At 33.9% G+C, this 15975-nt stretch overlaps 1 long non-coding RNA gene across 2 annotated transcripts in view; it reads left to right on the top strand.

The window, feature by feature from the left end:
- LOC134760012 (uncharacterized) overlaps positions 1-15975 on the top strand; it is a 78980-nt gene that overhangs the window by 4565 nt on the left and 58440 nt on the right. The window lies entirely within an intron of this gene.

Raw genomic sequence — 15975 nt, 5'->3', positions numbered from 1 at the left:
TGTTAATATTTGCTTCTGTGTTTAGGTGCTTGAGTGTTGGTTGCATTTGCACTTATAATTGTGATACTGCTGTATTGATTTCTTTCTCATTATATAATTATCTTTCTATTTTATCTAACGTAAGTATAGCTACTCTTGCTTTTTTGTTTCCATTTGTATGGGATATCTTTTACCATCCCTTCATTTTCAGTCTATGTATGTCTTTATAGGTGAACTGAGTTTCTTGTAGGCAGTATATAGTTGGATCTTGTCTTTAAATCCATTCAGCTACTCTGTCATAATTGGAGAATTTAATTCATTTATATTCAAGATTATTACTAACAGGTAAAAACATACTACTGCCACTTTTACTTGTTTTCTGGTCGTTTTGCTACTCTCTTTTTTCTTTTGTTATTTCTCTCTTCATTTCTTCCTCTTTCTCTTCTCTCTCTCCTTCGTTCTTTCTTCCTTTCCTTTCCTCCCTCCTTCCCTTTTTTCCTGTCTGTATTTATAGTGAGGTAATTTTCTCTGGGAGTGTGATTTAATTTCTTGCTTTTTACGTGTCTATTATTTTTAGGGTGTCTGTTACTGAATTTTGTTTTCTGATTACCATGAGGCTAAAGAATATCATTGTAACAAGTGATTTTAAACTGAAGAAAACTTAAGTTTGATTGCAAAGAACAAAAAAGAGAGAAACAAAGATCTATAAACATTTATTACCCCATAACTCTATCCCCCCCAACACACGCACACACATTTTGACATTTAGATCTCTTCAATAACTTTTTATATTGCCTCCCAATTTAAAAATTGTTGGGTTATTATTATTTTAATAATTTTTTATTTTAGCCTTTTGTTATTGTTAATTGCTATGTGCACCATTGTTCAATAATGTCTTAATTTGTTCTAATAAATACATATGATGTGTGTATATATATATATACACACACACACACATATACACACACAAATTTCTTAATGGCATGGGCATTTTTTCACCATTGTTTTTCCAGCCTCTAGTTCCTATTGCCTAGCGAATAGAACACTTACACTAAATGCTTGTCAGATGAGTAAAAGAGCTCTTTAAAGTGAGTAGATCTTAACACATTGCCATATGTAATTTGTTTGGAAAGAATTTTCCAATGATTTAACTCATTTTTTTCCTTGTTAAACTTCTATTTTTAGATTGGGGTACATGTGTAAGATATGCAGATTTGTTACATAAGTAAACGTGCATTATTGGGGTTGATTGTACAGATTATTTCATCACCCGTGTATTAAGCCTAGTATCCATTAGTTATGTTTCCTGCTTCTCTCCCTCCCCCAGCCCTCCACTCTCTGATAGGCCCCAGTGTGTATTGTTTCTCTCTATTGTGTCCGTATCCTCATCATTTAGCTTCCAATTAAAAGTGAGAACATGCAGTATTTGGTTTTCTGTTCCTGCTTTAGTTTGCTTAGAATAATGACCTCCAACTCCATCCATGTCCCTGCAAAGGACATTATCACATTTTTTTTTTTTTTGTGGCTGCATGGTATTCCATGGTGTATATGTACCACCACATTTTCTTTATCCAGTCTATCATTGATGGGCATATGGATTAATTCCATGTATTTGCTATTGTGAATAGTGCTGTGAGGAACATATGCATGCATGTGTCTTCGCAATAGAACAATTTATAATCCTTTAGGCATATACCCATTAATGGGATTGCTGTGTCGAATGGTAATTCTGTCTTTAGGTCTTTGAGGAATTACCACACTGTCTTCCACAATGGTTGAATTAATTTACACTCCCACCAACCGTGTAAAGTGTTCCCTTTTCCCCACAATCTCACAAGCATCTGCTTTTTAACTTTTTAGTAATAGCCATTCTTACTGGCATGAGTTGGCATCTTACTGTGGTTTTGATTTACATTTCTCTAATGATCAGCGATGTTGAACTTTTTTAATATGCTTGTTGACCACATGTATGTCATCTTTTGAGAAGTGTCTCTTCATGTCCTTTGCCCACTTTTTAATGGCCTTGTTTTTTTCTTGTAAATTTGGTTAAGTTACTTGTAGATGCTGGATGTTAGACTTTTGTCAGAGGCATATTTTGCCAAAATTTTATCCATCTGTAGGTATCTGTTTCTTCTGGTGATAGTTTATTTTTCTTTTTGCTGTGCAGAAGCTCTTTAATTTAATCAGATCCCATTTGTCAACTTTTGCTTTTGTCATAATTGCTTTTGGTGTTGTTATCGTGAAATCTTTGCCCATGCCTATGTTCTAAGTAGTATAGCCTAGGTGGTCTTCCAAAGTTTTTACAGTCCACAAACCACTGCCCAAGGAAATCAGAGATGACACAAACAAATATGAAAAACGTTCCATGTTCATGGATAAGAAGAATCAATATTGTTAAAATGGCCATACTGCCCAAAACAATTGATAGACTCAATGCTATTCCCATTATACTACTACTGACCACCTTCACAGAACTAGAAAAATCTGCTTTAAAATTCATATGGAACCATAAAAAAGCCCAAATAGCCAAGGCAATCCTAAGCAAAAAGAACAAAGCTGGAGGCATCACACTACTCAACTTCGAACTATATTACAGGACTACAGTAAGCCAGACAGCATGGTTTTTGTACAAGAACAGACACATAAACCAGAGGAACAGAATAGAGAACTTGGAAATAACACCATACATCTACAAACATGTGATCTTTGACAAACCAGATGAAACCAAGTAATGGGGAAAGGTCTCCCTATTAAATAATCGATGCTGGGATATGAGGCTAGCCACATAGAAAATTGAAACTGACCCCTTCTTTACATCATATACAAAAAATTGACTCAAGATGAATTAAAGATTTAAATGTAAATTTATCTCATTTTGATAGTTTCTTGTGCATAAAAAATTTAGTATCTCTTCAATGTGCTATATCCATCTGCTTATATTTGTGATTATACTTCTATTGACTCAATCTCAGAAAAATTGTTCTGTGTCCAACAAAGGCAGTAAGATGGATGGATGATTTAGTTCATACCTTCGTTTTCCCTGTCTCGAGGTCACTGTCCTATACTATCTGATGTTCACTGTCTGAAGACCATTGATATGTATATTTTATCAAAAATTTCTTAGTTTATTTAAGGCAAGAGTACAAACCTAGTCCTTATTATGCCATGTGTCTGCAATAAGTTCCAGTGTTATAAAAACATATGAATTCTAATGTGAATACCAGCCAAAGTAGACTTCACAGGAAAAACAGTACAAAAGAGAAAGACAAACATTTTATAATGATAAAATAATTGATTCATTTAAAAGACAAAACAATTTGAAATGCATATGCTCTTAATAATATAACTTCAAATTATATAAAGTAAAATTTTACATAGCTAAAAAAGAACAGCCAAATTCATAATCTAAAGATTTCAAGTGGGGTTTATACCAGGGATGCAGGGATGGTTTAACATACACAAGTCATAAATGTGTACATCACATAAACATAATTAAAAACAAAAATTATGTGATCATCTCAGACACAGAAAAAGCATTTGGCAAAATTCAGAATCCCTTTATGGTTAAAATTCTCAGCAAAATTGGCATAGAAGGTGCGTACCTCAAGGTGATACAAGCCATCTATAACAAACCCACAACCAACATCATACTGAACAGGGCAATTTTAAAAGCATTCCCCATGAGAATATGATGCCCACTTACCACATCTATTAACCATAGTTCTGGAAGTCCTAGCCAGAGCAATCAGACAAAAGAAAGAAATAAAGGGCATCCAAGTCAGTAAAGAGGAGGTCAAACTGTCACTGATTTCCAGTGATGTAATTGTGTATCTATATAACTCTAAAGACTCATCTAAAGAGCTCCTAGATCTGATAAATTCAGTTAAGTTTCAGGACACAAAAAATCAATATATACAAATCATTAGCATTGCTATACACCAACAACAACCAACCCGAGAATCAAATCAAGAACTTAATCCCTTTTACAACAACTGCAAACTGCAACTGTATCTCTTAGGAACATACAAAGCCAAGGAGGTGAAAGATCTCTTCAAGGAAAACTGCAAAACACTGCTGAGATATCACTGACGAAAGAAACAAATAGATAACACATCTCATGCTAATGGAGGGGTAGAATCATTATTGTGAAAATGACCATATTGTCCAAAGCAATATACAGATTCAATGTAATTCTCATCAAAATACCATCATCAGTCTTCACGAAACTAGAAAAAAAATCCCCAAATTCGTATAGAACCAAAAAAAGAGCCTGCCTAGCCAAAGCAAGACCAAACAAAAATAATAAATCTGGATGTATCACATTACCCGACTTCAAACTATTTTACAAGACTATCCTTACCAAAACAACATCGTACTGGTATAAAAATAGGTACATAGACCTATGAAACAGAATAGAGAACCCAGAAATGAAACCAAACACTTAGCAGCCAACGGATCTTCAACAAAGCAAACAAAAACATAAAGTTTGGAAAAGACATATTCCATATGGTAATGGAATATTTGGAAAGCCACATGAAGAAGATTGAAACTGAATTCTCATCTCTCATCTTATACAAAAATCCACTCAAGATGGATCGAAGACTTAAATCTAAGATCATAAACCATAAAAATTCTACAAGCTAACATTGGAAAAAACAGTGAAAACATCGGCTTGGTTCTTCATGACCAGGAAACCAAAATCAAACACAACAAAAACAAAGATAAATAGATTGAACATAATTAGACTAAAAAGCTTCTGCACACCAAAAGAAATAATCATCAAACAGACAACATGTACAGTAGGAGAAAATTTTTGCAATCTATACATCTGACAAAGACTCATATCAAGAATCCACAAGGAACTCAAACAAATCAGCAAGACAAAAAAAAAAATTCCATCAAAAAGTGGGCTAAGGACATGAATAGAAAATTCTTAAGATATACAAATGGTCAACAAATATATGAAAAGACACTCAGCATCACTAATTATCAGGGAAATGCAAGTTAAAAACACAATGAGATACCACCTTATTCTTGCAAGAATGGCCATACTTTGAAAATCAAAATATAATAGATATTGACATGGATGTGGTGAAAAGGGAACACTTTTGCATTAATGGTGGGAATGTAAACTAGTATAACCACTGTGGAAAACAGTATGGAGGTTCCTTAGAGAACTAAAAGTAGAACCTCCATTTGATCCAGCAATCCCACTACTGGGTATCTACCTAGAGGAAAAGATGTCATATGAAGAAGACATGCACGTGCATGTTTATAACAGCACAGTTCGCAATTGTAAAAATATGGAACCAATCGAAATGCCCATCAACCAATGAATAGGTAAAATGTGGCATGGAATACTACCCAGCCATAAAAAGAAATAAAATAATAGGCTGGGCACAGTAGCTCATGCCTGTAATCCCAGCACTTTGGGAGACCGAAGCAGGAGGATCATCTGAGGTCAGGAGTTCAAGACCAGCCCGGTCAACATGGTGAAACCCCGTCTCTACTAAATATACAAAAATTAGCTGGGCGTGGCGGCAGACACCTGTAAGACCAGCTACTCAGGAGGCTGAGGCAGGAGAATCACTTGAAACTGGGAGGCAGAGGTTGCAGTGAGCCGAGATCGTGCCATTATGCTCCAGCTTGGGCAACAAGAGTGAAACTTTGTTTCCAAAAAAGAAAAGAAAAGAAAAGAAAAAAATATGAAATAATGGCATTTGCAGCAACCTGCATTATTCTAAGTGAAGTAACTCGGGAGTGGAAAATCATACAATTGCATGTTCTTACTTATAAATGGGAGCTAAGCTATGAGGACACAAAATCCTAAGAATGATGTAATGGACTTTGGGGACTTGAAGGGAAGGGTGGTAGGAGGGTGAAGGAGACTGCACATTGTGTACAGTGTACACTGCTTGGGTGATGGGTGCATCAAAATCTCAGAAACCATTACTAAATAACTTAATCATGTAACCAAAAACCACCTCTTCCCTTTAAAAACTATTAAAATAAAATAAAGACAATTTAACATCTTTCCATCACCACTTGATCAAATGAATAAGATATGAGTATGAAAAAAGAAGTTAAAAAATAAAACAGAAATAAATATTTGACATTTATAACCAATTAACAAAATATATATATTTTTCAATTGGTAAATATTACCAAACATTTAACAAGATAGAATATATGATGAGTTTTACATCGTCTCAATATATTTGAACTTTTTATATCATAGAAAGTACATTCTCTGATCACGAAGCATATTAAGTTAGAAATAAATAAAAATGAGACACTTAGAAAAACACAAGCTATCTAGGAAATAAACCATACACCTCTGTACATTCTGTAATTAATGCTGTTTTAAAAATTCCTTATATTGGTGTGTGTATATGTGTTTTGTTATTAGATTTACCATGTGTCAAACAAATATATTAATCTTTCACAGAAAAATTTTTCTTTGTATTTTTCTCTGTCCTTAATTTCTACTTTTATATTTGCTCTTGCCATTCTTCTTCTTCCTTTAGTTTTAATGTAATCTGTTTTTGTAGCTTATTGTGGATGTTTAGATAATTGATTTTGCATTATCTTTTTTAGGATCAATACACCAGACTGTAAATATTTTTAAATACTACTATGCTTGCATCCCACAAATTGTGATATATAGTAGTATCATTATTTTTCAGTATGAAGGGTTTTCCAACTTCCCTGTGAATTTTTTATTTGATTCAAGTACAACTTTAAGAGAATGCCTTGAAGGAACACAACGTCTGAGTCTTTTAAGGAAAAAGACAATGATAAACAATTATAGTATAATGCTACAGTTGGGGACTTTTGATACATACTGATTATTGGTATTATGAAGTCACCTTTTCTGTAAGTTGGAAATTACGCCAAAATGAAAATTTTAAATTCAGTAAGGCTTTTACTCTATTACAAAAACACTTACATCAGGAACTCAAGGATAATACAACTTTAAAAAACTTATGTAAACATGTCATATTAAAAGATTAAGGAAGAAGGATTATACAGTTACCTCCACAGTTTTAAATACACTAAAAAATAAATATTTACTCCAAATTTTAATAATAATTCTTAGAAACCATAAGATTGAAAGTTCTTGTTTGGGTAGAGCACATCTATGAGAAATATATTGTATATTATGTTTAAAGCAAAACATTAGAAAGATATCTTTTATTTTGGAAACTAGGATGCCTGTTATAATTAATTTTAAATGCAAAATTTGAGATGATTTTCAATAAAATAAGAGCAATAAAACTAGAAAATACATGAAAAAGTGAATATCAAGCAGAAAGAATCTAGATTCTTATGTATTGAAGAAGTCATAATGATATGGTTAAGATAAAAAGAACTAGGCCGGGCATAGTGGCTCAAGCCTGTAATCTCAGCACTTTGGGAGGCCGAGGCAGGTGGATCATGAGGTCATGAGTTCAAGACTAGCTTGGCCAAGATAGTGAAACCTTGTCTTTACTAAAAATACAAAAATTAGCCAGGCATGATGGTGGGTGCTTGTAATCCCATCTACTCTGGATGCTGAGGCAGAGAACTGCTTGGACCCGGGAGGCAGAGGTTGCAGTGAGCCGAGATCACGCCACTGCACTCCACCTGGGGCAACAGAGCCAGGCTCTGTCTCAAAAAAAAAAAAAAAAAAAGAACTAATAAGAATGTATAGAACATGGTTAATTGTAAGGTCAGCATAAAACAAATAACATCTTTCTTATACATTATCAAAAGAAAAATGAAAATTATATAAGAAATTCATTTTACAGAGGATATTTATGTCTACATGCAAATGGCCTAGGAATAAATTAGGAATAAATATATTGGAATATGGAATATAATCTATTAAAATTTGCTGAACTATGTAAAAGAAAAAAATTAGAGAATTGCTTTTAATGTGTGGCATAAGTCAATATTTAAAGACCTCAATTTTTTCCAGTCTCTCTCTCTTTTTTTTTTTTTCTCGCCAGGCTAGCCTGCAGTGGCACCATCTCAGCTCACTGCAACCTCTGCCTCCCGGGTTCAAGCGATTCTCCTGCCTCATCCTCCCGAGTAGCTAGGACTACAGGCACGTGCCACCACACCCAGCTAATTTTTGTATTTTTAGTAGATCCACCATTTGGCCAGGATTGTTTCAAACTTCTGACTTCAAGTGATCCTCCTGTCTCAGCCTCCCAAATTGCTGGGATCATAGGCATGAGCCTCCATGCCTGGCCTTTACTATTAATTCACATCAATATCAGTCTGTTCCATCTAGGATACTTTTGGAAACCTAGTAATTTCTTTCTAAAGTTTATATGGAAGACTAGATGGGTGGAAGTGGGAATTACAAAGAAACATTTAAAAAGAGTAAAATGTTTTACCGATTTAAGGATCCGTGCCTATACTTACAGAAATATGATATTTATCTAAACATATGATAACCATGTTAATTCAAACCAGACAATAATGATGGAATACCAAAATTAAATAATGAAAGAGGAGGACTAATTATATGCACTATAGTTCAGATTTTGTTAAATTTGGTCTTCTTTTTTTTTTTTTTTTTTTTGAGACAGAGTCTCGCTCTGTCACCCAGGCTAGGGTGCAGTGGTGCCATCTCGGCTCACTGTAAGCGCCACCCCCCGGGTTCACACCATTCTCCTGCCTTAGCCTCCCGAGCAGCTGGGACTACAGGTGCCCGCCACACGCCTGGCTAATTTTTTGTATTTTTAGTAGAGATGGGGTTTCATGGTGTTAGCCGGGATGGTCTCGAACTCCTGACCTTGTGATCCACCCGTCTCGGCCTCCCAAAGTGCTGGGATTACAGGCGTGAGCCACTGCTTCCAGCCAAATTTGGTCTTTCAAATCAATGATATTATTCAATATTATTTATACCACACAGATGTAAGTGCTGTATTATGCTGAAATATTTAAGCATTTGTTTTTGTGCCCCCAGTCAAATGATCACAGATCACAGATCACATACATCTATGATATGTATATAGTAATGAGAATCTTACATCCCTGAGATAATTACTTGTTGATTTAATTTCTGCTATTTTCTGTTACTAGATACACTGCATTTATGTTTTTAAATAGAATTCACCTTGTGTGTGTAGTGCATACACATGTGAGGTGTGCACACACACACATACACATATGCCCTCATATGTGTGCATAAGCATACTCAGGTACACTTATTTTTGAGGTTATGCTAGTTTTATATGAGTAATTTCTAGGTTTTTTTGTGTTTTTGTTTTGAATCAATTTATATATTAAGGAAATTATGCATTCTTTCTTTTCCTTTCTGAACTATGAGTTCTGGGCCCAGGGACTTTATTAGAGGAATTCTTTGATGAAATTCTTTGATAACCTTCTCATTAATTATTTGTATGACAAATATTTTAGTATTGATTTCTTCTAGAGTCAGTTTTGAATATCTCAGACCACACATTTTAAAAAATGATTTGAGATTGGCACTTCATTTTTGGTGTATATTATGTCATTAATTATAATTCCTGTTTTTCTCCTGAGTTTTCCATATCCTGTTTATATCATTGTACTTTTTGAGTAGCTAAATATATTTTTAAAAATATTCTCATGCCATAGAAGCAAGAGCCTAAACACCTTTTGTGTGATCCATATCACTAGTTAGAATAAAGATCAAATAAAGACAATTTTAAATGCTATTAAGTTTTGATCAAATATTATTTCTCCACACCAAAATACCAAGTGAATGATGTGAAGTGTAAACCAACCATCTGCTATGTTTCATGTTATTGTAATACACTTGTTTCCTTCAGCATAATGTTAGCAAAAATTGTGTGTGCAGTCATCAGATAAATTTTCTGGGCTTGATTTCCTTCCAGATGTAATTTTATGATCATCCATATTCCAGTTTCCTATGAAATTCACTCATTTAGTAAGAATTTAGTGAATATCTTCTGTGTACACTGCTTTGTACTGAAATTGGTGATTTAAAAAGAGGTGAAAATGTGTTCTTTATTAATACTTTCTGGGAACATTCATTGTACATGTGCATCAAAGACATGCACATAGGAAGAATCTGCAACAATTTAATTGACATACAATATGAACTATAAAAATGTGTGATACAGAAAATGGGTCTAAAATAACAAACTAGCCCTACAGGAAATAAATTAGAAAGACAATGAGAATCTGTACTTGAACTGGCCATTGAATAATAAGTAAATTTTAAGAGCCAACAGGAATAGAAAGACAATTGGAAAACTAGGTATATGAAAATAATATTTTTTGAAAACCTCTTTTGTGTTTTTATTCCGTTAAAATTTTAGTATGTTGGTGCAAGATAAATCTAAGAGATTACCATAGAATAGTAAATATGTGCTATAGACCTTAATGGTTTTCTAAAAGCAGAAGTTTATTATATGGTTTAAGTCTGTATTGATTCAGAAAAAAAATGCATTATTTTTATATTTAATTTCCCTGCTGAGTCATTTGGCCTTCTTTTTAGAAATATATATGGGTTATTCACATTATATCAACCACATGTATAAACAATTGAAGAAAACTGTAAACAAAAAAAATTGCTCTGATCCTCACATAATTTATATTCTAGAAACAAAAGATACAATTTAATAAACAAGTCAGATAATATGCATTTTATGACAGGAGACATTATCTATGTCAAAGGTTCATAAGCAATCCCCTGGATATGACCACGGCATGCCAATATATGTATTGTGGAAATATCATAATGTCGTAACCGAGCGAGTTGTAGAGAAACGCCACGCTGTGAGACGATTTCAGGAGTCCTTTATTATCCGGCAACCGAGAGACCGCTAGTGCTCAAAATTCTCTTGGCCCCAGAGAAGGGGCTAGATTTTCTTTCATACTTTGGTTTAGAAAGGGGAGGGGGAGCTTAGCTGAAGCAATCTTACAGAAGTAAAACAGGCAAAAAAGTCAAAAGGACAAATGGTTACGGGAAAACAAACAGTTCCAGGTGCAGGGGCTTTAAATCCATCACAAGGTGATAGATGTGGGGGCTTTGGGTTCTATCAACCGGGCGAATTCCTGGGAACTGCAGATATAGCGTGCCACAGTATCTTATCAGTTAATTGAGTTCTTTGATGTTCTGGGAGTCAGTTTGCACAAGTTAAGTCCTTGAGGAAGGGGGGTGGGTAAGAGGCTGCAAGTGAAGGAGCCAAAATGGAGTTTGTCTGGCTGTCTCAGCTAAGGGAGAGTCAATTCAGGTTAAAACAAGGTAGGATAGCACAATAAGACCTTCCGTGTGAAAAAGAATTGAAAGGAATCCTGGACTCAAACGAATATGTAAAAAGTTTTTATAGAATGTTAAGCAGGAAATGATTGTGATTTGAAATAACAGGTTATAGGTGGGAATGGAAAGAGTAAATAGACCAAGGAAACATTTGAGAGAAACATACTTCCTGATGTTGTATTTATGCTGCAAGGGAACAGAGAAAAGGTACAAATGATTAGTTTTCAAATTTTTGGCTTAAAAATTTGTTAACCCAGTGCCTGATACAGGGGGTATTAGTTAACACTAACTGCTTTGGTTGCCAGGTAAAGAAACTCTACTTTGTCAGGAAAAGGCAGGAGTCAATGAGCTATGATCCATGGCCAAATTGATCTTGCCATCTGTTTCTGTAAATCAAGTTTCATTGCAACACAGCCATATCCATCACTGGAGCTTAATAGTTGCACCCAAACCTTACGTTCCATAAAACCTAAAATATTTGCAATCTAGCCCTTTACAGAAGATGCTTACTGACCTTGGGCTAAAACAGAACAGTAAAATTCATCAGTGTTCAACGTCTTTTCAGGTGTTCAGACAGTGTTATCCGGACTCTGCCTCTGCATCTTTCAGTTCTGCCTCAACATCGGCTTCTGCTTCAGTAGGCTCAGAAGGTGCTTCATGAGACAGCAACATTACCCTATCCATTTAGAATCCAGAAGGAGTAAACTTGGTCCAAAAATTTTAGCTAAGTTCATGGAAGTCACTGTCTGTACTGAGGTCTGGATTTCATGGCATCTGTGGAGTTAGAGGTGGAATAAAGTCATTTGGACTGAGGATTTGGAGTCTCCAAAGGAAAAGCATGGTACTATTATTACCCACACCTGATGTCCAGCATACTGGAAACATAGGAGAAGCATAAGGTCTTGAAAGAGAAAAAAATACTTAATTTTAGTCATAATGAGTTAAAAAGATACAGTAATTAAAAAAATGAATACTCATGCAAAACATATGAGCTAGATAAAGTTTTGGTCTTTGGAGAATTTTATCTATATTGACTCTGTTGTCTCTCACAATGCTGCTGTGAAATATGTATCTCCATTTATCAGATGAGAAAATTGAGGGAAACTGAAGATATTCAGAAATAATAGCAACCAACTAATACTATTTATTTACTATTTGCTAAATAATTTCCTAAATAAATTTTTTTTTTTTTCCAATCAAGAAATATTTATTGAGCCCCAGCTATGTGCCAAATAGTATTCCAGGACAAAATAGCAGTGAAGAAGAAAAAAAAGATCCTGCCTTCATGGATCAGAGTTCATGATCAATAAATACTTCATAAATTTAAAAAAAAAATGTTTTTAGATATCCTTGTAAAAAAAAAAAAAACATGTCATAGTGTCTCATCTTAAAAACAAACAACAAAATCCTTTTTAGTCACTCTTTTTCCCATTGGTATGTCCATTTCTTCAAAACACTATTACCTCTTACGTATGTATTTGTTTGTTTATTGTTTGCCTTCCTGCTGTAGGAACCCTAAATAAATTTTTAAAGTAATTATCTTTCCTGGCAATGCATAATTATTGAGAAGTCACTGTTACAAGCATCAAATGCCTAGCTATATACAAAAAGGCAAAGTTTCTGCCATCTGGGAAATCGTGCTGCTATGACATAATAGTAAGCAGGCAGAAAAAGTTGGCTTTCAATATTTAAATACCATCAGCAAAGTATGACGGGAGGCCTTCATTTTAAATGAATGCTGTATGTTTAGCCCAACTCCCTCTAAACATAACTGGTATATGAATTGATATCATACTAGATATTTCTGTTTTTGAGTCTCAGCATAATTTTGAGTGGAGAAAAAATATACATACATCTTTATCTGCGGTGAGATCCTCCCTCTATGTAAAGAAAATTGAAATAGAATTGTGTTGTTTCAGAAAAGCAAGATTAAATTTATTTTGTTTAATAAATGTAAATTATTTACTTATTGAAAGTAGGTAAGGGGAAGATCATGATCACAGTTAATGATTATTGAGTCCTTGAAAAATACCAAATAGTCTTCACTTAAATCATCTTTAGATTAACTGGCATTATTATAAACCTGTTTTACCAGCATAGAAATTCTTGCGGTCAGCTGGCTGTTAATGCACCATATGCCGTGTAGGCAGGATTTGAACCCAGGAGATACAGCTAGAGCAGCATGCTTCTACTCACTGCACCATGATGCCTCCATAGAACCCCGTGGTTTTCATTGGTGCTGCTTGTTCTCTTGTCTCAACTGTGAAAACATCTGAGACTCTGCAGTTGACTCAGAGAAGTAGAAAGGAAATTGCAGCCCCTTTCCTGATAATATCAGGGATAGGAAAGTAACTGCAAACATTGAACACAATTTTAAGAGTAAGAAATGCTTGGACTCACTGTTTCCTGAATCGCATAGTGCAGAATATGAATTCAGGCAGTGGCTGACTTTGTCCTCCAACTGTATAAACAAGGCAGTAGACTCCAGGATGGAATCTGAGATAAGTTTTTAAATTTTTTTTAGTTATTAGTTTTGTAACCTGTGACACCTGGAGGTGCAGTTTCTGTGGTCCTCTTTAACTCCAAACGGATTATGGAGCAAGTCGATAAATAGTCCATCACCTAGAAAACAGTTACGAAGAACAGGCCTCAGAAAACAACTTCATTAATATCTATGTTTTTGGAAAGGAAATTCTCCCTTATGCTTTTCACAGTTATAGAAATCTCAGGCACAAAAAAGCCTTTTCATAAGTATTAGCATATACATTTCTTTAAAATAATGAGAATGTTTTAAATGTTACAAAGAAAATATAAGGAGACATAATAGTTACATTTCAGTAATACACTTATGTACAAAGTAGTAAAGATCGTATGTTGTAATACATGGGAATCATATGTTGTAATAGATGGGAAATAGTAATTTGGTTCAAAGTATTTGGAGCATGTTCATTAATCTAGATTAATACATTGTATATTTAATTTAGATAGAAATAACATTTTTATTTTATAATTATATAAGAACATAGCTATTTTTCAAATTTATACATTATTTACTTAGAATCTGAAACTAAAATTTGGTTTTAACTGTATCGTCACCTTAGTTTTTCTTTTCGGAGATATGTAGTTTAGGTCAGCTTAGTAATACCCAGAATTTACACGTGTGAAATTTAGGAGGATTTTAAGATATATCGATATTGTCAAGAAAGTATTCAATAAATGATAAATTAATGAAAATTAATGATAAAATAATACTAACAATAATCATGGAAAACATTGATCTTATTATCCTTGAAATAGCAAAGAATTGGCACAATGATGGGTTTTTTTAGATTAAATTATCTAAATAATTGCTTCAGTCTTCTATTGTACTTTCCCAAACTAGATTCTTAGGACTTTATGATGTGTGGTAGTTAAGAGTACACAGAATGGAAGAAATAACATCCAGTAAGTTGTTTGCTTAACATACTTACCACAGTTCTCACTTATAAGCTAATTTAAGCAATCTTTTTTAGGTATGCATGTTCTAAGCTAAATCTAACATGGTTTTATTTTCTGATCTCAAAGAAGATAAATCTTAATTCTACTGAAGATATTGTTATCAATATCACTGTCTCATAAGCTTGCTAATATTTAGATATTGTGATACATACATACATACATACATACATATTTGATAAAATATAGGAGTAGAGATACCTAGAAATAGATCTACCTTTTTAAACAAGGCTTTAGCTCATGGCAACTTGAGCACAAAGAAAGCATGACTGTGGTATCCATAGTAATAATATACAGGAGTAATCCTACTTCATTGAAGTACATTTATGAAAGGATAGCAATGTACCACAATAAAGGTCATAAATTTTAATGATACTGGTGAGTGGATTTGTTGGAGAAAAGAAGTAAAATGATATTCAATATGTGAGAATCATTTAACACTCAAAATTTTATTTTTTTCGCTAACTTCTATGAAACTTTCTATTGTTTTTTTCTGGGATTTGACTTCTCCTTTTGGCGAGCTGTCATTTTGACAGGGGTTAACACCAAAGGTCATCTTTCTGGAGGGCCATTTTACTAGAAAGCTTGAAGACAGCTGTGGTGGGATTTCCTTTATATTAAACCCAGTTTAGAGGAGAATGCAGAGTCCCCAGGTATACTGTTAAAGCAGGGCATTTCAAGGTAACATCTTGCTTGGTTGCCACTTTGAACTGCTATATCTTTATATTGTTGAAGCAGTATTTTTTCCCTCCACCATTAAAGGTGTTAATTGTAAGTGCTTGAGAAGCACTTGTAACACAAAGCACTTCTGCTCCTACTATCATTTATTTACTTTTAGCTTTCAAAACATAGAGAAATAACTGTTGTTTTATCTTTATATAACAGCACTTTAAAATGTTTATTTTTATGCTGTTCCTAAACAATGTCATAAAGTCATCTCTATTAGAGATCTTTCTGCTTATTTCAAACATCAAAAATTATCCATATGTGCTGAATAATTTTCACACTATATGAAAGCTTCAGGTTTTCCTTACAATTTTTCCCAATCTAGAATTTTGAATCTACACGGTTTAAGTAGCCCAGACCTTTGGTACCCGGATATAGATGAATTAATCATCAACAACTAATATATATTTTATATAGTTTGAATTTTATTAATTTGTATAATGAAGGGAACTTCAGCCTGTTGTATTCCAGGGGAAATCAATCATCTTATGTACAGTGTTTACTTCCCAGCT

Source organism: Pongo abelii, chromosome 15 (assembly GCF_028885655.2).
Source record: "Pongo abelii isolate AG06213 chromosome 15, NHGRI_mPonAbe1-v2.0_pri, whole genome shotgun sequence".
NCBI classification, from domain to species: domain Eukaryota; kingdom Metazoa; phylum Chordata; class Mammalia; order Primates; family Hominidae; genus Pongo; species Pongo abelii.
This window is presented reverse-complemented; position numbering and strand designations above follow the sequence as displayed.